We start from the raw sequence: 15,316 nt of genomic DNA on the forward strand, positions 1-15,316 counted from the left end.
ATTGTGATTTTAAATTTGTATTTTCTTGATAGTTAGTGTTCACTCTTTACCTGCTTCCTGGCCATTTGGATATCTTATTAGGTGAAGTGTCTTCTAGTTTTTTATCCACTAGGAGGAAGAATTGTCTTTTTCTCATTAATTTTAAGGAAGCTTTTATGTAGCCTGGATTTGATACACTTTCAGATATATGTACTGCAAGTATTTTTTCGTCTGTAGTCTTTGCTTATTCATTTATTTATTGCCTCTACAAAGTCATAGAGATATTCTCACATGCCCATGATCCATTTCCAAATAATTTTATTAAAGCTTGTTTCATTTTTTAATATGATTTCCCAGCTGACCCACATTTATATCTATTGATAGGACTTTTTCTAACCCACTGAATTCAATGGCACTTAAAAAAAAAACAAATGGGGGCATCCCTGGTGATGCAAGGGGTTAAGGGGCAACTTATGAAGCTTTCTGCAGCAGCTGCAGCACAATTTCGATCCCCGGCCAGGGCTACCCACATGGCGCAGCAGACCTCTCCTGAGTCGCCCGCTGCTCCCCTCAGCAGTGTATTTCAGTCAGTCTGTCTGTTCTGGTGAATACTACTCTGTCCCTACTCTGTCTCTGGTGAATATTCTCACCCCCTCACACCTCTGGCCTGTACCCCAGTTCTTGTATAAATAAATAAATAAAAATCTTTAAAAAAAAAAAAAACAAGCAGGTGACTCTTTCTGGGTTCATTATTCTCTTCAATTTGTATATTGGATTGCCTTTACACCAAGACCACATTGTCTTAATGATTGTAGCCTTACAAACAGACAATAACTATTGGCTTTCATGTCCAGGTTTGTAATTCTTATTCTTTAAAATTGCTGGGGCTGTTTTTTTCCTTTGTATTTCCATATGTACTTTATTTTTTTTTAAATAATAAATTTTATTTTTATATTCCCCCATACAACTGCACATGCCCCATTCTGACCCCAATCCCTCCCCTCCCGGCCCCCACCCCCCAAAAAGTGTCTCTAGTTCATAGTTTTTTGTTGATTTTGATTTTCACTTTCTTATAGTTATTCATTTTCCTGATCCCTTATTTAAGTTTTCTAGATTCCTGCTATGAGTGAGACCATCCGGTATTTTTCTTTTTCTTTTTGGCTTATTTCGCTGAGCATGATCCCTTCCAGCGCCATCCATGTTGCTGCAAATTGCATGTGTTTATCTTTTTTGAATGCTGAGTAATATTCCATGGTATATATGTACCACATCTTCTTGATCCAGTCATCTATTTTTGGGCATTTGGGCTGTTTCCAAAGCTTAGCTATTGTAAATAGTGCTGCTATAAACATAGGGGTGCAGGTGTTCTTTGGAATTGATGTTTCTGTGTCCTTTGGGTAAATACCTAGGAGTGGAATTGCTGGATCATATGGAAGCTCTTCCATATGTACTTTAAACTGGATTTGTCATTTTCTATCAAAGAAACCTGACGGGATTTTGATTGATATTGTACTTATTATATAGAAAAGCTTAGGGAGAATTTACATGGTAACAATAAAAGTCTTCCAATCTATCATAAATGCAGCTATTTATATTTAGAGCTTTAACTTATCTTGATAATGCTTTTATACTATCCATTGTCTTCTGTATAGCAGGTTTTGTTAAAACGTCAAATCTTAGTGTGGCTTCTTTCTAAGTAATGTGTGTGGCTTTTTATCTGGTTAAAACATTCTCTGTTGGTCTTGCTTTCAGTAGTTTCATCTCTCTCTGTAAAACTTATTTTTGTATTACTACTGTGTGTATCTCATATATTCATCCTGTTTTGAATTTGCTAGGCTTCTTGACTTCTTTGATATCGTTTTATCATTTTTGAAAACTCCCAGCCATTATTTTTCAACTATTACTTCTACCTTGTTCCTGCTCTCTTTTTCTTCCACCCCAATCACCTATATATATTTGAGCTTTAACTATGTCCCCTATTTCTCTGTTATCTTTAGTTGTTTTTTTCTTGTGCTTTAGCTTTTTCGTTCTCTGTCATCCTGACTTCGAATTCACTCATTCAGTCCTCGCTGGTGGTGCAAAAGGTTAAGACGCAACCTATGAAGCTGTCCGCAGCCACTGTAGCATGAGTTCGATCCCTGGCCAGGGAGCTACCCACATGGTGCTGCAGACCTCTCCTGACTCGCCCGCTGCTCCCCTCAGCAGTGTATTTCAGTCTGTCTGCCTGTTCTGTTCCCTACTCTGTCTCTGGTGAATCATCTCACCCCTCACAACTCTGGCGTGTACCCCAGTTCTTGTATGCATGAATGGATAAATCTTTAAATAAAAAAAAAATCAGAATTCACTCATTCTCGTTTCTACTTAAATCTCAGTTTCAGATATTTTTCCATATTAAAATATCCATCTTAATCTGTTTTAAGAGATTCTATTTATTTTTTCCAATTTTTTTTCATTTAGTGCACACTTTTTTTTAACAGATTAATATTATTTTTAAAATCTGAGTGCTTCAATATTAATATTTTTTGCGGCCTGTTGCTTTTGTCTTTTTTATTTCTTAATAAATCCTGGTCCTCTGCCTTCTTACATATTTAACAACCTTTTGTTTTAGGTATAACACTGCGTACTTAGAAAATGTAAGAGACATAGAAGTTATCTTCCACCAGAGAGTATTCACTATTTGCTCTTTTATTCCTCTAGCTATTCTATACCTCCATCCACCCAGAGGCTGAGTTTAGACACCTGAGACTTATGTCACTCCTTCCATATCCTCTCCCTTATCAAATTCATCACCAAATCTTATACTCTGCTAAATGTATATACAAACTGTGCACTTTGCTCCATGTTCCTGTTACCACTTTAGTCCAAGCCATTACAGTCCTTTTGCCCAGATAGATGACTGTAAGGAAAACTTGCTAACTGTCCACCCTCTTTCACCCCTGACATCCTAACATCCATTCTGCACTCCATGTCAAATAGAACTTTTAAAAATAACAGGTAAGGGGCCTCCCCGGTGGCACAGCGGTTGAGCGCTGGGTTGCGAAGCTGCCCGCAGCCTCTGTAGCGCCGGTTCGATCCCCGGCTACTCCCCGGCCACCAGAGGAGGGTCCCACATGGCGCGCAGACCTCTCCTGCCGCCCGCTGCTCCCCTCAGCAGTGTACTTCAGTCCTTCTGCCTGCTCTGCTCCCTGCTCTGGCTCTGGTGAATTCTCTCACCCTCCCGCGCTCTGACTGTACCCAGTGCTTGTATAAATAAATAAATAAATAAAAATATTAAAAAAAAAATAACAGGTAAGATTCTCAGACTACACTGTTGAAAATTTCTTAATGGGTTTTCATTGCACTTAAGGTAGAATCCAAAATCCTGAAGTCCTATTGTCTTCCTTTCAGCCTCGTTTCCTATCTTCTTCCTGGGCTCCAAACTCAGGGATCACTGGTCTGGAAAGAGTCACGCTTTCTTCTTGGCAATAAGTACATCCTCTGCCTGGAACACCTTTCTCCCCTTTCTGTCAGTCTAACTACTTCCTGTGCCTCCTTCAAGTTTCAGATTACAAATGGCTTCCCTGAAGGGCCTGTCCTGACCACCAATCAATATTGGTTTTCCTGGTAATTCTCTCATAGCACTGGGCTTGTTGCTTCAGAGATAATTACAGTGTGCAAGATATTTAGATATGTGTGTGCTTCTATAGTTAGTGTTTGACTCCCTTAATAGCCAAAAATTTCAAGAGGTCAGAGGAAACTGGTCCACAGGGGAAAAATTCAAAATATTTACTAAGGAAAAGAATTGATGATTCTAATTTTATTTTATTTTTTAAAAAAGATTTATTTATGCATGCAAGAACTGGGGTGTAGGCCAGAGGTGGGGGAGGGTGAGAGGATTCATCAGAGACAGAGCAGGCAGCAGAACAGACAGATGGATCAAAAACACTGCTGAGGGGAGCAACAGGTGTGACAGGAGAGGTCTGCTGCACCATGTGGGTATCTCCTTGACCATCCGGGGATTGAACCCACACTGCAGAGGCTGCGGACTGCTTCACAGCACTGTGCTCAACCCCCTGCGCCCTCAGGGAGGCCCCCGACGATTCTAATTTTATTGATATTTATTCTATCAGATATGTATGTGTGAGGAAGACAAATGATTGGATTGAGTCGCTAGTTATGTTTTTGTTGTAAGCACTGAATTTAGCCTGGGTATATGTGACTTAGAACCATTTGAACTTGAAGGCATAAGAAGCCTATTTAGAGATAACATTTTATAAATTCAATTTATAAATAGTGTAATACGTGTAATACGTGAATCTATTCACCTCTTCACCTCTAGTGAAGAACTAGAGTTCTTCACTCTAGTTGTGTGAGGCTAACTCAGCAAATTGCCTTCTCTAAGCTTTAGTTCCCACATCTGGATTGTTGAAAGAATTTAAGGAACTGGATTGTTGAAAGAATTTAAGGTACACATGGTTACTGCAGTGCCTAGTATGTGTTGACTAAATGAGCATTATTATTATTATTTGCCTATTAACTTTGACTGCATTGGGCATAGCAGCAAATTGTAGTTCACCAAGTCATTTCTTTGCCAGCAGTTAAAACACCCTGTGGTAAAGGGGAGGGTTCTACCTGACTGTCTTTTGTTTCTGGAAGAGGTCTGTTGTGGGGGTGGGGTGGAGGGGGGTGGGCAGGTGTAGTTATGGCCACAGGAAGATATGAAATAGGAGCTGCAAAGTATCTCTCTGTTCTGTGACAGGACTCCTATCTTCAACATTAATTTCAAGCTTTTTAAGGCTGTCAAGAAAAACAGTTCCTTGTGCCTCCCTGGTGGCACAAGGGGTTAAGCACCACACTATGAAGCAATATGCAGCCTCTGCAGCACGAGTTCGATCCCTGGTCAGCCAGGGAGCAACCCACATGGTGCAGCAGACCTCTCCTGTCTTGCCCGCTGCTCCCCTTAGCAGTGTATTTCAGTCTGTCTGCCTGTTCTGTTCCCTACTCTGTCTCTGGTGAATCCTCTCACCCCCCGCATCTCTGGCCTATACCCAGCTCTTATATGCATAAATAAATAAATCTTTAAAAAAAAGAAAAAGAAAAACAGTTCCTTTGCCTTCAGAATGACTGGGTACAACACATAGTAGTTTTGTTTGGTTTCTATAAAAATATTTTTCATTGCAAAATCTTGGCTTTGGTTTACACAAAGTTTATGAAATGTTATATATAAAGCCGGGTACCCCAATTTCCTACTCAAATCAGCCCACCATGCCTATAGATCAGAGACGGGGAGAAGTCCAATCAGGGGCTATAACTCTTGCCTGTGATAGAGGAAAAGCTGGAGAGACAAAGGCAAAAAAATGTGGAGGTGGAAACCGAGGGAAGGTACTTGTAGTGGCAGGATGGGCACAGAGCAGGATTATCTATGATCTGAGCAGAATGGGTCAAGGAGGAGTCCTGGAGCCCTTGGTGGCTTTCTCAGGCTTTTATTGAGCTTTTGTAGTGTGGCAAATAGGTACACGACAGGCAGGAGTGCTGAGGGGCCAGGAGGCTGGCAGGCTTCCTCGCCCCCAGCAAGTCTTCATTCTGGGATTCTCTGGTGTTCTTTTTCCCCTTCTCTCTCTTGCCTCTCTCTCCCGCTTCTGCTTCTTTGGGCAGATAGCTCTATACTGTAGTCATGGCCCATAGAAGTAAACAACACAGCATACAACAATGTAACAACTACAGGGGCCCCATCAGGCAGGGCAGTCCTAATGGTTGGTGGGCAGAAAAGCCTGAAAACCATTTACCCTAAGGTACTGCACAGAAATAAAGCCGTAGGAGTGATGGTGTGGCTTTGAGTTATTTCTGCATGATAAGTTTATCTTTAATCCCAAAATTGACTGCTCAGGCCCACTGAGATGTTTCACACTTGTATTAAAATGGAATTCTGGTCAAACAGCCTCCATATTAACCAGACCTCCCTTCACCAGAGAGACTGCCCTTACACCCTGCCTTCCCTCCTCTTCTGGAGGCCCTGGCTCACTGTGAGGATTCCCTTTGAAACAGGAACAAACTTGTGTAGCTCTGTCTGTGACTGTTCCACGTGCCTCTTCCTAAGTGTCAGCTTTATCCCTTTCCCAGGAAAGCACAGCCCCTCTTTTCCAGTCCAGGGGGGAGTCTCATATGTCTTTTACAGTCAGGGAAAGCCAAAGGAGGGGGAGGTCCACCAATCAAGCCTGTCTCTCTGCTTATTCCAGATGACAAATTCTCCAGATTAAAAATTTTTTTCCTAACAGGGATGAACTGTTACCACAGTTCAGATATTGTTGTGATATGTCATAAGCTGTTCCTCAGAAAGCACAATGATTTTACTAGACATACACTTGAACAGTTATGAATACAGGTGAGAACCCTAGAGGTGTTTAGGATCAGGATGTTTTCATATGTATGTATTTCTTTTCTTTGTAGCTGTGAATTTTAAAAAATAATTTGGTTTGAATAAGATGCAAAGGCACATGGCCCTGTGTGGCATTTTGGTTTTGTTTTCACATCCCCTTCTCTTCTCACAGTATACCTTGGGCAATACCTGTACACTGTTAGCTGTGTACATGTTCCAGTTCTCCTATGAACTGCATCCTCTCTGCTGCTCATTTGGCCTGTCACCTGAGATGGTGGGTTGTAAGGATTATGGTTTCCTACATGGAATGTGCTTAGTTCAGTTTCTGGCACATAGAAATGTCCAAGTGTTGGCACTGTTATCTATTGGGGGCCCATTATTTACAAATGGGCCTTCTGCACTTATTAATTATTGAGCAAATCTTATAAGAACGTAAATAGAGGAGACAGAACATGTACATCTCAGAGTGATTGTTTAAAAAACAATCTGATCCTATCCTGTGGTATTAAAATCTATAAAATCTGGCATCTCTCCTGCCTCCTGTGACTATGAGGTATTTCTTTTCACCAACCTTTTCCCTTTGTGAAGCAGTAGCAGCTCTATGCCCACCTATATCTATGCAGATGTCTTTCTTATTTCTCCTTTTCTGAATAAATCTGTCCATTTAAAGTGTAAAAACAAAGTAAAATAAAATCTAAAAATTCTTACCCAGCCAGTAGTGGTCAGGTCTCTACCTTTATCACCTCATCTTGCACCCACCTGTACCACTTTCTCCCTTGATTTCTAAACTGTACTCATCTTGGATTCTGTTTCCTGGAATGTAAGCACCCTGGTGGGGTGAAGCATTTTCTTCTGTTTTGTTTAGTGATAGAACTCAAGCACTTCAGATAATGTCTGGTACAGAGGAAGGGATCAATGTTTGTATTTGTCAAATTGATGTCAACGTTAGCATTTGTTGTTCTCTCTTACCCCCACAAGCCTCCTTACTGAGCTTCTCTCTACTTATTTCTTTGGCGAGTCAGTCATTCCCTCACACCCTTGTTTAAATTAAATCAATGTTCTACATACTTTTATTTATTTATTTAAAATAATACATTTTATTTTTATATTCCCCATACAATTGCAACCCCCCCATTCTGACCCCAATCCCTCCCCTCCTGCCCCCCACCCCCCAAAACGTGTCTCTGGTTCATAGTTTTTTGTTGATTTTGATTTTCACTTTCTTATAGTTATTCATTTTCCTGGTCCCTTATTTAAGTTTTCTAGATTCCTGCTATGAGTGAGACCATCCGGTATTTTTCTTTTTCTTTCTGGCTTATTTCGCTGAGCATGATCCCTTCCAGCACCATCCATGTTGCTGCAAATTGCATGTGTTTATCTTTTTTGAATGCTGAGTAATATTCCATGGTATATATGTACCACATCTTCTTGATCCAGTCATCTATTTTTGGGCATTTGGGCTGCTTCCAAAGCTTAGCTATTGAAAATAGTGCTGTAAAAAATATAGGGGTGCAGGTGCTCTTTGGAATTGATGTTTCTGTGTCCTTTGGGTAAATACGTAGGAGTGGAATTGCTGGATCATATGGAAGCTCTATGTTTAGTAGGTCCAGAAATCTCCACAAAGCTCTCTGTAGTGGTTGGACCAGTTTGCACTCCCACCAGCAGTGCAGAAGAGTTCCTTTTTCTCCACAACCTCGCCAACATTTGTTGTTGCTAGTTTTTTTAATATGTGCCATTCTCACTGGTGTAAGATGGTTCTCATGGTAGTTTTGATTTGCATTTCCCTGATGACAAGTGATGTTGAACATTTTTTCATATGCCTGTTGGCCATTTGCATTTCCTCTTCAGAGAAGTTTCTTTTTGGCTCTTCTGCCCATTTTTAGACTGGATTATTTTCTTTGTTGTTGTTGAGTCTCATCAACTCTTTGCAGATTTTTGTGATCAGTCCTTTATCATTAGTGTTGTGTACAAAAATGTTCTACCAGTTGGTGGGGTTTCTCTTTGTTTTTGTTATTGTCTCTTTTGCTGTGCAGAAGTTCTTTAATTTGATGTAGTCCCAGCTGTTGATCTTTGCCTTCACTATCACTGCTTTGGGTGATGTGTCTGTAAAGATGTCTTTGATGTGCAAATCACGTAGTATTTCGCCTATATTTCCTTCTATATATTTTATGGTTTCAGGTCTTATGTCTAGTTCTTTAATCCATTTTGAGTTGATTTTTGTGTATGTTGTGAGGTAGTGGTCAAGCTTCATTCTTTTGCATGTAGCGACCCAGTTTTCCCAGCACCATTTATTGAACAAACTTTCTTTGCTCCAATGCATAGTCTTTGCTCCTTTGTCAAAGATTAGTTGACCATAAATCTGTGGGTTTATTTCTGGATTTTCTATTTGATTCCATTGGTCTGTATGTCTGTTCTTGTTCCAATACCATGCAGTTTTGATGATTATGGCTTTGTAGTATAGTTTGAAGTCTGGAAGTGTGATGCCTCCATTCCCTTCTTTTTTTTTCAGGAGAGCTTTGGCTATTCGGGGTTTTTTGTGATTCCATATGAATTTCATCAATAATTGTTCTATTTCTTTGAAGAATGACATTGAGATTTTGATTGGAATAGCATTGAATCTGTATATTGCTTTTGGTAGGATGGCCATTTTAATAATGTTTATTCTCCCAATCAATGAACAGGGGATGTCTTTCCATTTCTTTGTGTCTTCTTCTATTTCTTTTAAGAAGAGTGTTTTATAGTTTTCTTTGTATAGGTCCTTTACCTCTTTTGTTAGATTTATTCCCAAATATTTGATTTTTTTTGTTTCAATAATAAAAGGCATGGTTTTTTTTTATTTCTTCTTCTTCAGATTTATTGTTTGTGTATAGGAAGGCTACTGACTTTTGCGTGTTGATTTTGTATCCTGCCACTTTGCTGAACTGATTGATGAGTTGAATTAGCTTTTCTGTGGACTTTTTGGGGTTCTCTATGTATATTATCATATCATCTGCAAATAGTAATAGTTTGACTTCTTCTTTTCCTCTTTGGATTGCTTGTATGTCTTTCTCTTGTCTTATTACTCTGGCTAGGACTTCCAGTATTATATTGAAAAGCAGTGGTGAGAATGGACATCCTTGTCTTTTTCCAGATCTTAATGGAATTGCTTTCAGCTTTTCACCATTGAGAATGATACTGGCTGTTGGCTTGTCATAGATGGCCTTTATGATGTTGAGGTATGTTCCTTGTATCCCAAGAATTTCAAGGGCTTTTATCATGAATGGGTGTTGCACTTTGTCGAAAGCTTTCTCAGCATCTATTGATATTTTCATATGGTTTTTATATTTCTTTTTGTTGATGTGTTGGATAACGTTGATTGATTTTCGGATGTTGAACCATCCTTGTGTCCCTGGAATGAATCCTACTTGGTTGTGGTGAATTATCTTATGGATACATTGTTGGATTGTGATAGCCAAAATATTATTGAGGATTTTAGCATCAGTGTTCATTAGGGAGATTGGCCTGTAGTTTTCCTTTTTTGTGTTGTTCTTGTTTGGTTTTGGTATTAGTGTAATGTTGGTTTCATAGAATGTGTTTGTTATTGTCCCTTCCTTCTCAATTTTTTGGAAGAGTTTGTGAAGGATAGGCACTAATTCGTCTCTGAATGTTTGGTTGAATTCATTTGTAAATCCATCAGGTCCTGGGCTTTTGTTTTTGGGGAGGTTTTTGATTACCATTTCAATTTCGCTGCTTGTAACTGGTCTGTTTAGGTGTTCTATTTCTTCTTTATCTAGCTTTGGGTGATTGTAGAGTTGTAGGAATTTGTCCATCTCCTCTAGATTGTTGTACTTGTTTCCATATAACTGTTCATAGTAGTTACTGATTATTCTTTTGATTTCTGCTGTGTCCGTTGTGATTTCTCCTCTTTCATTTATGATCCTGTTTATTTGTGCTTTCTCCCTTTTTTCCTTTGTGAGTCTGGCTAGGGGTTTGTCTATTTTATTGATTTTTTCAAAGAACCAGCTCTTGGTTTCATTGATCTTTTCGATTGTTTTTTTTTAGTTTCAATTTCATTTATTTCTGCTTTGGTTTTTATTATTTCTTTTCTTCTACTGGTTTTGGGGTTTTTTTGTTGTTCTTTTTCTAGACCTTTGAGCTTCGAGATTAGGTTGTTTCGTTGAGTTCTTTCTTGTTTCTTGATGTGAGCTTCTATTGCTATGTATTTTCCTCTTATTACTGCTTTTGCTGCATCCCATACATTTAGGATATTGGTGTCCTCCTTGTCATTCAATTCAAAGAATTTTTTAATTTCTTCTTTGATCTCCTCATTAGTCCAGTGGTCTTCCAGTAGTGTGGTTTTTAATCTCCATGAGGTAGGAAAGTTCCTTGCCTTCTTTTTATGGTTTATTTCTAGTTTGATGCCTTCATGGTCAGAAAAGATGGTTGGTATGATTTCAATCTTGGTGTATCTGTTGATGTTTGTCTTGTGCCCCAGTATGTGATCGATCCTGGAGAATGATCCATGTGCGCTTGAGAAAAATGTGTACTCCGTTTTTTTGGGTTTAGTGTTCTATATATGTCTGTTAAGCCCAAGCACTCTAGATCCTTATTTAGAGCTTTAGTGTCTTTACTTATTTTTTGTCTTGTTGATCTATCCATTGTTGATAGTGGTGTGTTGAATTCTCCCACTAAGTATGTGTTTTCTCTAATGTCTGTTTTCAGAGATGATAATAGTTGTCTGATATATTTTGGTGCTCCTTCGTTTGGTGAGTATATGTTAATGAGTGTTATTTCTTCTTGAAGTATTGTCCCCTTGATCATAATGTAGTGAACATTGGGTCGTTTTTATCTTTTTGAGTTTGAAGTCTGTTTTTTCTGATATAAATATAGCTGTTCCTGCTTTCTTTTTTGGCCCATTTGCTTGTAGGATTGTTTTCCATCCTTTAACTTTGAGTCTATTTTTATCTTTTGTAGCTAAATGTGTTTCCTGGAGACAGCAAAGGTTGGGTTTTGTTTCTTAATCCAGGCTTCAACTCTGTGTCTTTTTATTGAAGAGTTTAGTCCATTTACATTTAGAGTTAATATTGATATGTTAGCATCTGTATTTGCCATTGTGTTTGTCTTTCCTTTGATTTTATTTATTTATTCTTTTAATAACATATTTTTGGCCTTCTTTCATTGTTATTCATCCCTCTGAGGTTCTGGCTTTAGGACTCCTTGTAGTATTTTTTGGAGTGGGGGTTTAGTCATAATGAAATTCCAGAGTTTCTGTTTGTCTGGGAATTTCCTTATTCTTTCTTCATAGAGGAAGGAGAACTTTGCGGGATAGAGTATTCTTGGTTGGCATCTGTTTTCTTGGAGTCTGTTGACTATGTCCCTCCACTCTCTCCTTGCCCGTAGTGTTTCTTCAGAGAAGTCTGATGTCAACCTAATTGGTTTTCCTTTGAATGTTATCTGTTTCTTCCCTCTTGTCAGCTTCATTATTTTTTCCTTGTCCTGGATTCTTGGGAGCTTTACTATTATGTGTCTTGCTGTATTTTTCCTTTCGTCGTGGAAGTTTGGTGTTCTTTTTGCTTCTTGTATATCAATTTTCAGCTCCTTCTTCACATTTGGGAAGTTCTCTTCAATTATCTCCTGGAATATTTTCTCTGTTCCTACATCTCTCTCCTCTCCTTCTGGAATTCCTATAACTCTTATATTTCCTTTCCTCATGGAGTCAGATAGTTCCCGAAGTCTTTCTTCATTCTTTTCCCTTCGTACTTCTCTTTCCTTTTCTGTTTCGGTTCTTTTTATTTCTGTGTCTTCAAGAGTACTTATTCGTTCTTCCATTTCATCTATTCTGCTTTCATTGCTTTTCCCAGAGTTCTTTAGTTCCTCCATTAATTCTTTGATCTCCTGCGTTTCTTTTGCTTCCCTCTTTAGGGACTCAATTTCATTCTTCTGATTGTTGGTTATTTTCTCATATCATTGTTTTCCTTTATGACTTCTGTTACTTTTTTAATCATGGCAATTTTAAGTTCTCTTTCTGGAAAGCTCAGAAGTTCTTCCAAGTTACTGTCATTGTAATCTGAGGGGTGGTTTTCTTTTGTTGGTTTGCTTTTTTCCTGAGGAGTTGTTAGGTTGCGTGTGGTTCTTCTACTCCCTACTGTCTGTTTTCTAATTTGTCGTATGCATTGGGACACTGTGTTGCTCGGACTGGCCGGCATCTTGGGTGAACTTCTCTGCTCCCCTCTGGCTCCTCTAGGAGCCATCTCTGGCTTCTGAGGGAGAGTTCTGCTGGTTTCATGCAGTCTTTACTGAAGAAATGTCCCTGTTCTAAAATGGTGAAGGGGCCTGGCGTGGGCTAACTTCCTAGCTGGCCACTGGCTCCTCCGGGAGCCTCTGCCTTTTTCAAGCAGTCTTTTCTTAAGAAATTTCCCTGTTCTGTGGGATGTTAGTGACTTTTTTTTTCCTGGTCGCTAGGTGGCGCCAGAGATCTCTCCTATTGTCCTTGGGGGGCTGTTTTTCGCCCCCCACCCCCGTGGGACAGGGTACAGAGCGAGAATGGTAGGGTAAACCTCAACAGCTTTGGGGTGCTGTGTCTGCCTTGTGCCCCACCCTCGTGGAGAACCCACGCCCCGAATTTCGTGCCCCGGGTCTCAGTTCCAAAGCCTTCAGGTCCAGGAAGCGGGCTGTAGCCCAGTTCAGTGGCACGGGAATGGCGCCTTTTGTACCCCGCTCCCGTGCCTGGGTGCCTGGTTCCTGCTTACTCAGTGAGGGACTTTCACCTCTGTGAGGGCTTCTGCGCGTCTCCCTTCAAGCCTAGGTCGCAGGCACGGGGACCTGGGCAGCCGCGATCCATATCCGCGTTTGATTTCCAGCGCGCCAAGCGCGCAGCTTTTCCACGCAAGGTTACCGGCTGGCCCATGGCTGTGTGCAGGTCTCCAGAGTCTTTGTTGTTCTCTAATGGCACCCGGAGCCATTCGCTCACCGCCGTGGCGAATCCTGCAGGGTTCTCCACAGCTCCCGTTCACGGGGGGTGGTTGCTGAAATAGTTCCTTTCCACTCCCAGTCCCGCTTGCTGCGTAGTTTGTTCTTGTTGGTTGTTTTAGTTTGTTTTTTTCCTCCTCTCTGCTGCTCGGAGAGTGCCGACTTTGTGGGTGGGGGAGGGGAGCAGGGTTCTGTGCTTTCCTCCCTTCTAGTCCTCTTTTATGGTAACTTTCTTCTTCGGGTAGTTTGCTGGAGTCGTCTGTTTATCTTCCGTGTCCCAGTTCTCACTGGGACCTGCCGCTTTTCCTCCCTATTAACTTTTTTTTTTAATGGGAGATCTTACCTGCAGCGTCTCCTCGCTGCCATGTTGCTCTGCCTCTACATACTTTTATTACTGTGACTCCTTCAACTTCCAATTATAAACTTGAAGTATGGAAAGGATCATACCTGTTTTCTTCACTTTATATCCAAGGTCCTAGTTTATTGCCCGGATCAATCAAAGGTCTTAATTTTGTCATGTGAAAAGTAACTCTAGTGGAAATAGAACAAGATTAATGTAATTGGTACCATAAGACAAATATAAATAGGGTCTCCCTGGTGGCACAAGGAGTTGAGCACAGTGCTGTGAAGCTGTCTGCAGCCTCTGCAGCACTATTTCAATCCTCCGGCTGGCCAGGGAGCTACCCACATGGTGTAGCAGACCTCTCCTGTCTCATCCGCTGCTCCCCTTGGCAGTGTATTTTTCAGTCAGTCTGCCTGTTCTGTTCCCCACTCTGTCTCTGGTTTATAGTTGCTTGTTGATTTTGATTTTTTCTTTATTATGATTTGTCTTTTTCCTGGCCCCTTATTTAGGTTTTCTAAATTCCTGCTATGAGTGAGATCATCCGATATTTTTCTTTTTCTTTCTGGCTTATTTCGCTGAGCATGATTCCTTCCAGCTCCATCCATGTTGCTGCAAATTGCATGTGTTTATCTTTTTTGAATGCTGAGTAATATTCCATGGTGTATATGTGCCACATCTTCTTGATCCAGTCATCTATTTTGGGCATTTGGGTTGTTTCCATAGCTTACCTACTGTAAATAGTGCTGCTGTAAACATAGGGGTGCAGGTGGGCAAATAAGATTTAAAGGCAATGAGAAATGTCACTTGTGACAAAATAGCCTGAGCCAATGCACAGAAGTGATGCGGAGGCTGTGATGTGCTTCCCCAGGCCCCTTGCTGAACCATGATCCTCATCCAACTGATGGAATTGTGGTCTGTGAATGTCTTTCAGCTGAGGCCCTCTTTAGGCACTGTGTACCCTAGGGAGCTCCTTTAGCCAAGTGAACTAGCTTCCAGGGCAGCTAGAATCCACTGGGAAATGCTGCCCCTTTACCTCATTTTGGGATATCTCATCAAGCTTTAGAGTTCCTGCCAGGACTGGCTGGGATCTCCCTTGTAACTACTTCACAGTTTCCTTTCGCTCTTCTTAAGCCTACTTTCCTGTACTCCCTTACAGGAGAGGACAAATGGAGAAGTCTCTTGGGCATAGATCTCTCTGCCTCAATGACTGTTTCCATTGGAACCCAACCCACAAGAAGCAGACATCATGAGACTTGCAAGGGAGGATCAATGGTTCTAGGAAGTAGGATTTTTATTTCCCTTTTATTTTTTAAAGATTTATTTATTTATTTATTATGCAAGCACTGGATACAGTCAGAGGCGCGGAAGGCTGAGAGAATTCACCAGAGCCAGAGCCGGGAGCAGAACAGGCAGAAGGACCGAAGTATACTGCTGAGGGGAGCAGTGGGCGGCAGGAGAGGTCAGCGCGCCATGTGGGACCCTCCTCCAGTGGCCGGGGAGCAGCCGGGATCGAACCGGCGCTGCAGAGGCTGCAGCAAGCTTCGCAATGCAGCGCTCAACAGCTGCGCCACCGGGGAGGCCCTTCCTTTTTATTTTTTTTAAAGATTTATTTATTCATGCATACAAGAATCGGGGTACAGACCAGATGTGTGGGAGGGTGAGAGGACTTATAAGAGACACTCACTCTGAGA

This window comes from Talpa europaea (genome assembly GCF_964194135.1).
Source record: "Talpa europaea genome assembly, chromosome: 12".
Lineage (NCBI taxonomy): Eukaryota > Metazoa > Chordata > Mammalia > Eulipotyphla > Talpidae > Talpa > Talpa europaea.